The sequence below is a fragment of the Amblyomma mixtum genome, chromosome 7, assembly GCF_055824585.1.
Source record: "Amblyomma mixtum isolate Tamu chromosome 7, ASM5582458v1, whole genome shotgun sequence".
Classification (NCBI taxonomy): domain Eukaryota; kingdom Metazoa; phylum Arthropoda; class Arachnida; order Ixodida; family Ixodidae; genus Amblyomma; species Amblyomma mixtum.
This window is the reverse complement of record NC_143018.1, coordinates 114674187-114684954: the sequence shown is the minus strand read 5'-3', so window position 1 is coordinate 114684954 and position 10768 is coordinate 114674187.

Sequence of the window (10768 nt, the reverse complement as noted above, 5' to 3'; positions counted from 1 at the left end):
CGAATGTCCTTGTCACGCTCACCCCCTATGGCTGCCAAAGCAGCCTGAGCTGTCCCGACGCAGTAGATCAAGTGAAAGAAGTTGAAGCCGTCCCAACCGAAGACGAAGTGTGAAGCAGCCGTCTTCTCCAGAGGTTTTCAAATCTGGAAAGAAAGGATGGATAAATAAAACAATGGACCTAAGGAACGGCACGCTAATTGGCAAGTGGTACTTTAGAGAAATTGATGAGGGTACGAAAGAGAGTGCACTGGTATTTTTGGAATAGATTTAGAAGACGACGACGAAACCGAAAAGAGGCGGAAGGAGAATAAAATGAAGTGTACGTATAAAAAGAGGGGTAGCGACATAGAGAGGAGACGGAATGTTCTAGGTGCGGACGGTCGCGCACGGCCGTCAGCTGCTGCAAGAGTTGTTCGATTGTGAGTCTTACTGACCAGGCGTGGTCCCCACCTGCTGATGCCCCGGTCACGTGGATCCCGACGCTGAACACGTCTACGGAACGCGAGCCCTGTGTCAACGCCTCCGGAACAACGACTCAGCCAGCGGCCGTTGTTAGCTCCCGGACCTCGTCAGCGGTACGAGGACACTCCCGCGCCGACATCCAACTAAGGCAAAGTGGTCTCACAGACTCCCTTCACCTGATTCTCCTCAACACTCCTATCGTCGAACACCGGCGTCCCTTGAAACAAGGTACCACCTGGGTTTTTGTCCGTACTCCTCGTCCCAGATAGCGTGTGATCCACCCCAGCAGGCCTGTATAAGTGTGACTTCCTTGTTTACGCGTACAGAACATTAGTATGGTAGGTCTAAGTTGTTTTCTTCAGCCTTATCTCTGTGTAATTGTAGTGCGCTGTTTTGTGTTTTGCTCAGTAATGTATAAAGTGTGGCGTCTTGAGTTTCCACTCAGAAACCTTTTCTCTGCTTTATTGGCAGGCATGCACGCACAGCGCTTACCATTCAGCAACGTAAGCCCACTTTTATGTGACAGTGAGCTAATGGGCCACACACCAGCAAAGAAGTATTTGTCAGCGCCCCGTCAACCATCGCTACGACATTAGCTTCCATCATTTTGTACCAGCTGCCACGGCCGCCAACCTTCAACGGTCCACCGGATGAGGATCCTGAAGATTGTACAGACCAGTTTGAGCGTGTTGCCGTATTCCAGAGTTGGCATGACAAGACTAAAGATAGCCACGTTTTCTAAGCCCTGGAAGGCCCATCCAAAATTCTCGAAGCTTCTCTGCCGACGTGGCAAAAAGTCAAATGAAAGTTCTTTACAGCACTCGCAAAAATCGTCATGAAAGAAATAGCGGAGCTGCTTCTGTAGTGATCGAATCAGAGAGTGACCGCATACGTAGAAATTGAATTGAAAATTGAAAATTGAAAAGATTTATTTGAGCAGAGCAGTTACAGCATCTGCTGCAGGGGCAGAGGCTAAAGGCTGTGGCGCCTGACGAGGCCTCTGTCCCTCTGCAGTCGACGGAAGCGCAATACAAATTTCAGCATAACAAGAAAGTAAGTCACATAATTAAAACAAATGTGGGTAAAATATGCCATTATAATCACAACATTAACACAGTATGATAAGTCCAAAAATATGCAAGGATATTATACAGAGATTTTGTTCAGTATACAATACATTGAAGGACACTTATAGAAGACATGAAGGACACTTATAGAAGATATGATACGCCTATTTAGATGTGCAGATCCAGTCATGACGTTAGAGAAGAAGGTGGAGCTGTTGATCTGTGGTGCTAACGAGGCACTTTTGGTGGTATGACCCGCAATCCACCGCCGACCGTTCCTACATTCACCAGTGAAGCGATCGACATTGAGAAAAGTTTAGAAGTAAGAAGTCGCCATTTCCGTCGACAGCGCCATGAGTCGTCGACAACCTCTCAGTAGGCACAGCAGTTGGAGGAAACCTGCGGAATTCATCCGCGCAATTGAACGGGAAGAGCAGCGTCGCCTGTTACAATCTTCCGACTAACCTCAAGTATCTGTCATGAAGAAATCCTCCGCGAAGAAGTGAAGCGGGCACTTGGCTCCCTGTCATTGATTCGGAGAGCTGAAGCTTCAGCCACGACCTACGCCACTGCAGTACGCAGCCCTCGGCCCCCACAACACATTCTAAGTACACATCTTTGATATTAACCTACTTCCCAAACGCCGCCCAGCTGCCCCCGCCCGCCAAGCCTATGAAAGACGCTCAAGCCCCGGGTAATGCGACGCCTGGAGGATAACCGAGCGAGGATGAACGGTAGATTGGTCGAGTTGGTTTGTTCACAACGATCGCTGCAACAGAACAACAGGGAGGAGCATTTGATATTCTAGGGAAAGGATTGTGCAACTCAGCGTTCCGTAGCCTTGTCGTGCAAGGAAAATGCTTGTTAAGCAGGGGTGAACAGCGGTGGTAACCACAGTTGCGTCCACGCGGATTTGTTAGATATTACACGTGCATATATTTGTTTGACAATTCGCATGCGCGCAAGCTTTATGCTTTCCTTAGAAATTATGTTTGACCTTTTCAAACAAAATCAGTTTAAAGTCAGCACCGTGTGTCTCTATTTCTTCTCTGTCGTGTGCCCGTAGCCCTCATTTTTCAGTGACTTCCGAAAACAACCCGCTGTGCTTCCGTTGCGGTGAAGCCGACCATATTCGTCGCTGCCCGTACCGACACATCGGTCTTCATCCTTTTGCCATTGACGCACTGCGATCAAGCTTCGGCCAACTCGCGCAAGGATTCGACAACTACCTACTTCGAGAGGAGCATGCGCTTAACCACCATTCCCGTTCACCATCACCGCCAGCCTCGCTCTTCGCGTCGCCATGCAAAGCTAAGAAGCGGCCTCTGGTAGCATGACGATCTTGCAGACCAAGATTTTAGCTCATTATTTGTTGAGGGCAATCATTACCCTGCAGACCGAAGAAATTTTCAGGGGCTCATTGTACACCCTGAGTTACACAGTTCCAGCGTGACTGCCAACGTTTCAACTAAACCCAATTGCTCTTAATGACTGCAGCCAACCTATTCTTTGTTTGTTTACTTGATTGGTGCCCTCTACCTTCTGATGTCTGCCTTTGGCCTTTTCAGTGCAGCTTAGCCTGCCAAGGTGAAACAATATTTTGAAGCGAAAAGCGTCACTAGGTTCGTCAACACCGCGCTTTGCTTGAGCCACACTACAGAATTGCCACAGCTACGCATGCTCGAAACCGAGTGACGTCACGCAGAGCGCCGGTGGCCGCTGCTGCCACAGCTACCGTCGCCGCCACGCGCTGACTCCGTAGTCTGACCTTTCGCCGCCGCCGCGCACTGCTGCGCATGCGCGTCGCTACTTCTCCTCCTCGCCACCGTTTTACTCTTTGGCGCTGCCGCGCGGTATTGCGGATTTTAAAGGGGGGGGGGGGGGGCGTGGTATATATAAGAGCGGGCATAGAAGAGCCGCAGACATTCGCCGTGGAAAGAAGAAAAGCAGACCCAGAAGTGGTAGCGTGGGAGTTGGCTCAAAAGCAGCCAAGATATGAAAAGTGGAAGGCTAGACAAGCGGCTAAAACATCAGAAAACGCCTTGCTAAACGGCGGCAAAAGGACGCTGAATTTCGCCAGTGGGCTGCGTCAGTTGAGAGCGGCGAGATCAGCGAAGACTGTACATAGAGAGACGTCGAGTGGTTTCGAAGGAAGAATGAAAACGCCAGAGCTAAGCGAGCAGTTGAAGCACCCAAACAACGAGATGAGCGTCTCGCTAAAAGATGACGACAAGGGGCTCAAAAGCGCCTCTTAGCCGCGTCTGCTACTAGTGTTAGCAGCCACCAGAGTGAAGACGACGACGCTATGGAAGAAGAGGTAAAGACTGGCCGCTACACAGACTACATGTTGAAGCTCGGTGAAGGAGGAGGAGGAGGAAGACTTTTATTCCTATTTACAGTGAGAAGTCGATGGGGCGAGCCGGAAGGGCCCGCCCCTTACAAACACTAGGAGGGATCCCTAGTCCGGGATCCCTGTAGCTTCCGCAGCGGCCCGGGCTCTAGCTACCAATGCCTGTTGGCCATGGAGTTCGGAGCAGCCGCGCAGGGCAGCTTCCCAGTCCTCTCGAGTGGGGTGGAGGTGGGGTGGGTAGGCAGGATTGGAAGGGCATGCCCACACCATGTGGTAGGTGTCCGAAAACTCCTGCTCACAATGTGGGCACGCGCCCGAGAAAGAAGAATTGAAGTGCGTAAGTACTGCCGGGCACAGTACAGTATTGGTATAGAGGCGGAGAAGCCAGCGCTCCTCCACCCTGGTGAGGCCTTTACAGGGAGGGGGATAGAGACCAAGTGCCAGCGCGACCAAGGTCCCTATGTATGAAACCTTAAGCTAAACCTTGAGCAGCACTATGCAGCTTTTCGCTTCGACATATACAGGCCTAACACATTGGCTAAGCCTCAGCCCAACGTTTTTTATTTCGTATAGTTTAAGGGGTTTAACGTCCGAAGGAGACTGAGGCTATGAAAGATGTCGTTGTGAAGGGCTCCGGAAATTTCGACTAGCTGAAGTTCTTTTACGTGCACTGACATCGCACAGTAGACGGGCCTCTAGAATTTCACCTCCATCAAAACTCGATGGCCGCGGCATTGATTGATTGATTAAAAACACCTTTATTTGTTCAGTATTCTCAGAACTTGTGGGTGGGCCGCCTAGTCCGGTAGTCCATCGGCTGCTGCTGCTGCGCTGGCCCTCCCTACCGGCCAGTGCTGACGGTCAGGATCATCGCTCAGCAGAATAGCCTTCCACTGCTCCTCCGAGGGGTTGTGTATGAGGTCAACTAAGGGATTAAATTGGCATGCCCACACCCTATGGTAGAGGCTAGCTACCTCTCCACAGAGTGGGCACTGCGAAGAGTATAGTGTAGGGTACCACAGGTGTCATTTAGCTGGTGTTGGTTATGTGTCGGTTTGTAGACTCCTAAGGGTGTTCTCTTCTAACTTATTGAGGGATTTGTGTGGTGTTGGGAACTCCTTTCTGGCTGTTCTGCATGGCGCGAGATTGTCAGCATACACTGCTAAACCTATCAGGTCACGGCATCCTTCATGGTCATCAGGGGGACACGCCCGGTATAGAAGAGCTCGGGCATGCCTGTGAGCGGCTTCGTTTCCTCCTGGTAGTTCCAGGTGACCGGGAAACCAAATGACTGAGCGTTGGTTGGGTGGATGCTTAGTCAGCAGTGACAACCCTGACTTATGAATGAATCCGTAGCTGAAGTTCCGACAGGCGTTCGGGGAGTCAGTGAGCACAACGGGGTTGGGGTTAGATGCTACAGCTAATGCAATAGCGGCCTCCTCTGCGTGAGTATGGTTAGATGTTTTCACCGAGGCGCAGTTCACCATCTACCCTGAAGGCGTTGAGACTACAATAGTCATGACTCCGTTCTTTGGTCCTTCTGCGTCCACGTAAAGGATGTTAGTTTGCTTGTCACATTTCTTTTGCAGATCTTCCCCTCTTCCGTTTCTCCTCTCGATGTTATATGCGGGATATATATTCCGCGGAATGGGGTGCACGTTGATGCGTCTTCTCACATCGCGTGGGACATCTTCCCTTTGGTCAATTGTATAGGGCTGATTAACGTGGATCCTCTCGAGCAGTTCTCTGCCGGGTGCTGTAAGTGCGAGCCTATTGAGTTGTGAGAGCCATTGTGCTTCCCACATCTCTTTGAGGGCATTATGTACTCCTAGAGCCATGAGCCTGGCCGTTGGCGTGGAGTTCGGTAGCCCCAGTGCCGTCTTGTAGGCTTTCCTGATGAGTGTCTCCAACTTTTCAATTTCTGACGTGGAGAGGTTAAGGAATGCCATCCCGTACATTATCCGCGAGATCACGAAAGCTTGCACTAAGCGGATGGTGTACCTTTCCTTCATGCCGAGATGTTTATTTCGGATACGATGTATCATCCGGAGGATTTGCTCGGTGGATGTTGTAAGCTTCTTCATAGTGGTGGTGTTCTGTCACCCCAGCGGGATATACTGCCCTAGGATCTTGATCCCTGTGGGTTTCTGTACTGGGTGGTTACCTATATACACCGAGATGTTCTGCGCTAGAGGTGTCCTCGGGTTCTTCAGGATGAGGAACTCGGACTTTTCCGGCGCACACTGGAGGCCCCTCTCGCTGGCGTACCGGTCCACCGTGTCCGCTGCTGCTTAAAGACGATCCTCGATCTCGGCGTCACTCCCCGAGTTACACCAGACAGTGATATCACCCGCATACAATGAGTGTTTGGTGCCGAGGATTTCGGAAAGAAGGCCTGGTAGATCTCTCATAGCCAAATTGAACAAGAGGGGTGACAGTACCGCCCCTTGCGGAGTTCCCCTCGGGCCTAGAGTGACGGGATCTGATTTTATTCCACCGAAGTTTATAATGGCTTGCCTGACTGATAAGAAGTTTTTGATGTAGTTGTAGGTTCTTGCAGCACAGTTGGTATCGGCGAGGCTTTGCAGGATATTTTTATGTAGAACGTTATCGAACGCTCCTTTCAAATCAAGTGCCAGGATGGCCCTTGTCTGTGACTTGGGAGGTGTCTCAAGGTGGTCTTTCTACAAGTACAAGAGGGCGTCCTGTGTTGATAGGCGAGGGCGAAAGCCGAATTGAGTGTTAGGTAGGAGGTTGTTATCTTCTAAGTATCTACTCAGTCTCGTGTTGATGACCCTCTCCATGAGCTTACCCGAACACGAGATCAGCAATATCGGTCTTAGGTTATCCAGTTTAAGGGGTTTGTTCGGCTTCGGAATGAGCCGAACCTCGGCTCTCTTCCAGGATATTGGTAACGTTCCTGTAGCCCAGTGCTGCTCGCTGAAGCATTCCACCAGCGATTTGATGGTGTCATCGCTGAGGTTAAATAAGAGCTTCGCTGTTATTTCATCTGGACCTGGAGCTGCATTTTTTCTCATGGCGGCGATTTCTGCTTTGATTTCTTCTTTCGTGAGTGGCATGTCCAGCTTGGGATTTGGGGTCGATTAGGACACGTAGCAGCTTCAACGTCTTTGACACACCTAGCTTCCCCTGAATACATTCACAGAGGGAATTGCAGTTCTGACAGGTTAAGGATATAGCATAGCATTCTGCCTTTTTGTTTATCTCCTCTATTTTTTTCTTGAGTTTGCGGTTAAGCCGTTGTCGGCGCCATCTCTTTGTCAATGAGTGCCTCGCTTCCCATAAGTGTAGAAGGTGCGGATCGATCGCTGGGCAATCTTCTGTCGTGCAGACCTCTTTGGTAAAAGCTTTCAAAGTGTGCACCTCATCTTTAACCCATTCCTCTAGGTCGGTAATAGGGTTTGTAGTTGATGCCTGGGCCTTTCTGCCCCTGTCCCAGTTCGTAACTCTTGCGATACCCATTTTGCGCTTGCGCGCGTTTGTGCTTATCTCCAGAGAGACTATGAAGTGATCGCTTCCCAGGTGCTGTTCGGTATTCTTCCAAATGGCGCTTTGTATGTTCTTCGTGAACGTCAGGTCAGGACACGTATCTCTACTGACACTGTTTCCCAGCCTCGTAGGGTAAGTGGGATCGGTGAGGATCGATACGCTTCTTGCGACACTACTTCTTCCAGTTTTCTACCTTTTGGTGTCGCTGCCGGGTAGCCCCATGAAGGGTGTGGTGCGATGCAGTCGCCCCCAATCACGCAGGGGGCATCCCGTACCGGATGGCTCGTCCACGTGCATTGTACGAGCGAATTTGGACTTATGTCTTTTATACGCATGTTCCTTCCGAAGTGCAGAAATTGCCGTCTCCGTGTATCGTCGGTTGTTTCCAACCTGCTCTCGAATTTCTTGGAATTGGGCGTTCACGTAAATTGGAAAAGCTTGAAACTCCTCCTTGAAGGACCTCAGTTCTTGGATAATTTGTTGGTAGACCTCGCCCAAGGCAAGCTGGGAGCTAGGTACTACCTGCTGTTTTTGGTTTTGAGGAGTCGGCTGAGTTACCGGCGTTATTGCGTTAGTAGTTGCTCGGTTAAGCTCTTGGTATTGGATTGTTAAATCGCTGACTTGTTGTTTCAGACTTTCTATCTCTTTTTTGAGTGCTGCCAACTCCGTGTTATTCTGAGGGGAAGACAGGGGGAGGGGAGGGCACTCTGCAAAGCTCACCTTCGAATCTGAAAGCTGACCCGAGGACGTCTTCTTCAGCGCCCCGGTGGTCTTGATGAGGTTCTCCTTGCCTTGTTCTTTACCCACCTTCACGTTACTGGCGTTCTGGTTGGAGCCTGTTGCCCGGCGTCTTGAGCTCGAACGGCCGCGAGAGGCGGAACGAGAGTGGGAGACTGATGACGATGCTCCTCGCCGTCGCTGTGCAGGCTGCCTCTTCTGCCTCGGCTTGCTCCTGCCTTCTAAATCTTCAAGTTTCGTTGTTGATGCCGCGTTTGATGACGCGGTACTAGCGTTCTTGTTCAGCGATGTCTGGAATTTCTCCTTGCAGTCTCTTGCATCAGTCTTGTCTGGGCCCTTGCACAGCGCGCCAACGGGTGCGCACTCGTGTGTCTCATCTGGACTCGGCGTTCCACAGGTTTGGCAAGCAGCCCTCTTGGGTTTCGGGCAGGCGTCTGCTCGGTGACCTGGCGTTCCACAGTTGATACAAGCCGCCCTCGTTTTCCGGTAGATGTAGCACCGGCGCTCTGACCAACCGCAGTTGACCGTGAAGGGAACCTTCTGCCCGGCGAAGACGATGACTGCCGACGTAGTCTTGCCCAGTCGGCGCGCTCCCAGGATTGCATGGCTGGGTGAGGAGACGTCTTGGAAGGAATCGAACCCGCGCCATTCGGGTCAGCAGCCAAGCCTTCACCCACTGAGCCACCGCGGCGGCCAAAGAATACTATTACGGTATTGGTTTTATCACTATGCATGGTTTATGCAAATATTCCTCGTTGTCACAAATTGAGGCAACCAAACTGATATTTTTTAGGCCAAGTACCGCTAAATGCGCTCTGAGCACGGTGTGATACAGACGAGTGCATTCGATGAAATACGTTTTATCCACTATGCATTGCCGTACTCAAATATACCAAATTCAGTCAATGTGCAATATAGCACTGAAAAAAAATATCGGTGTGTTTAATGGGAGTGACCGACTCATTCATCTGATTCCCAAAGGGCAGCAGTCCATTCCTTATAGTGCGGAAGTTGTTAGCAGGTTAGCTTGCAGGGTTGTTTAGAGAGCTTGCTGTTTCTCTAACTGGCATACAATGAATGCGTCATGTCAAAATCAAGTAATATTCCGGAGTTTCTGCACAGGCTTGCTCAATGGAACCTCTGTTCTTTGAACATATTTGTTGAACTTGCATTCACTTCTGGAAGTTAATCTTTAAAAGAAACTGTCAATCAGAAGTTGAACATTGGGCAACCTTGCGAGCCTGTTTATTATACAGTATGGTATGATGTATACTTGTTTTGTGTTATGTAATTTTTTCAACATTTTTATACTTTTGGGTCTTATAGAGCATTCAACATGAGGATGGGCACCTTGTCCACTATCTTTTCTCACATTTATTTTATTATAAACATATTCACTCTCGACTATTTCTGGCAGCAGGAGCAAGAAATAGCAATCTTCTAAGTGTGCAAGTTTCTTTTTTACAAACTAATCATAGCGTACACCAACAACATATGCCTCGTGCGGTCACCAGATCATGAGGTCGCTTTGGCTTCTCTCGCCGTAAAAGCCTTGCTACTCCACTTGCAGGTAGTATACCTTCCTGCCGGTTTTGCTGAAAGCGAGCCGATTTTCTTTTTCCACAACCTCATACTGGCCTCTCCTAAATATGGCCTCAAACTGCCAACATTTTGTACTGTTTGAGGGGTCGGGCATTTGGTTTTATAGCAGTGTATCTAGATGTGAAATATTGCTAACAGGTCTGGCACCAAGCCACGAAGTGGCAGTCCGGATGGCAAGGCCTCATTCTGTGTCATCCTTGTTCTTCGCCTGCTGATATCATGCACGGGCCTTCGCTTCCAAATCTCGTCCGTACCTTCGTGTAAAAATAGCATTCGTGTACATGATTACTTTGTTACATTCAAGCAACTGCAATGATTAGTTTAATCTTGCAACACTGAAACCATGCACACAAACGATGACAAATATCGTTTTATGAATTTCAAGGTCCCATAGCGGCTCAGGCTATAAGGGACCATATATCAATGACCATATATCTGTGACATATATGAGCGAGAAATATCTGCGATCACTCCGTTGAAGACCTACAACTTTACAGCCGTGCCGTGCGTGCGTTTTGTTATGAACAAGCAATAGAGGTGTGCTTTGTTGATTAAAGGAAGGTGTAGAAATTCATGCAAATTTTCGCCCAAAGTATACATTTGCAATAATATTTCCATACTATGCAGGCAGATGGGGCTTGCATATTGACACTTTTCCTAACGTTCTCATAGAATCTGCGCTACTAATCTGTGACACTGCTGCTCTACCTGAAATGTTTTCTGGTGTTGCAATAGAATGTGCCAGCATCTCAAGCGCGGTTTTAGCACTGTTTATGGCACTGCTAAACTGGTCATAGTATTTATGAATCTCGTGCTGGGCTTTAGAATTTACGCGTGCTATGCAGACTAAATATGATTAAATACAGCTCGAATGAAGTGCGACCGCCATTCAAAGAAGACCCTCTAGCCAGCGACGTCGGCCGTATGCCATGCCATTGCAGCCAGATCTGTAAGTCCAGGGTTAATAATCTTACACCAGCCAGCCTACAGCGATGTCAGGCGTGCATGTGCAAAGAAGGTAACTGCAGTGTCGTGAGGG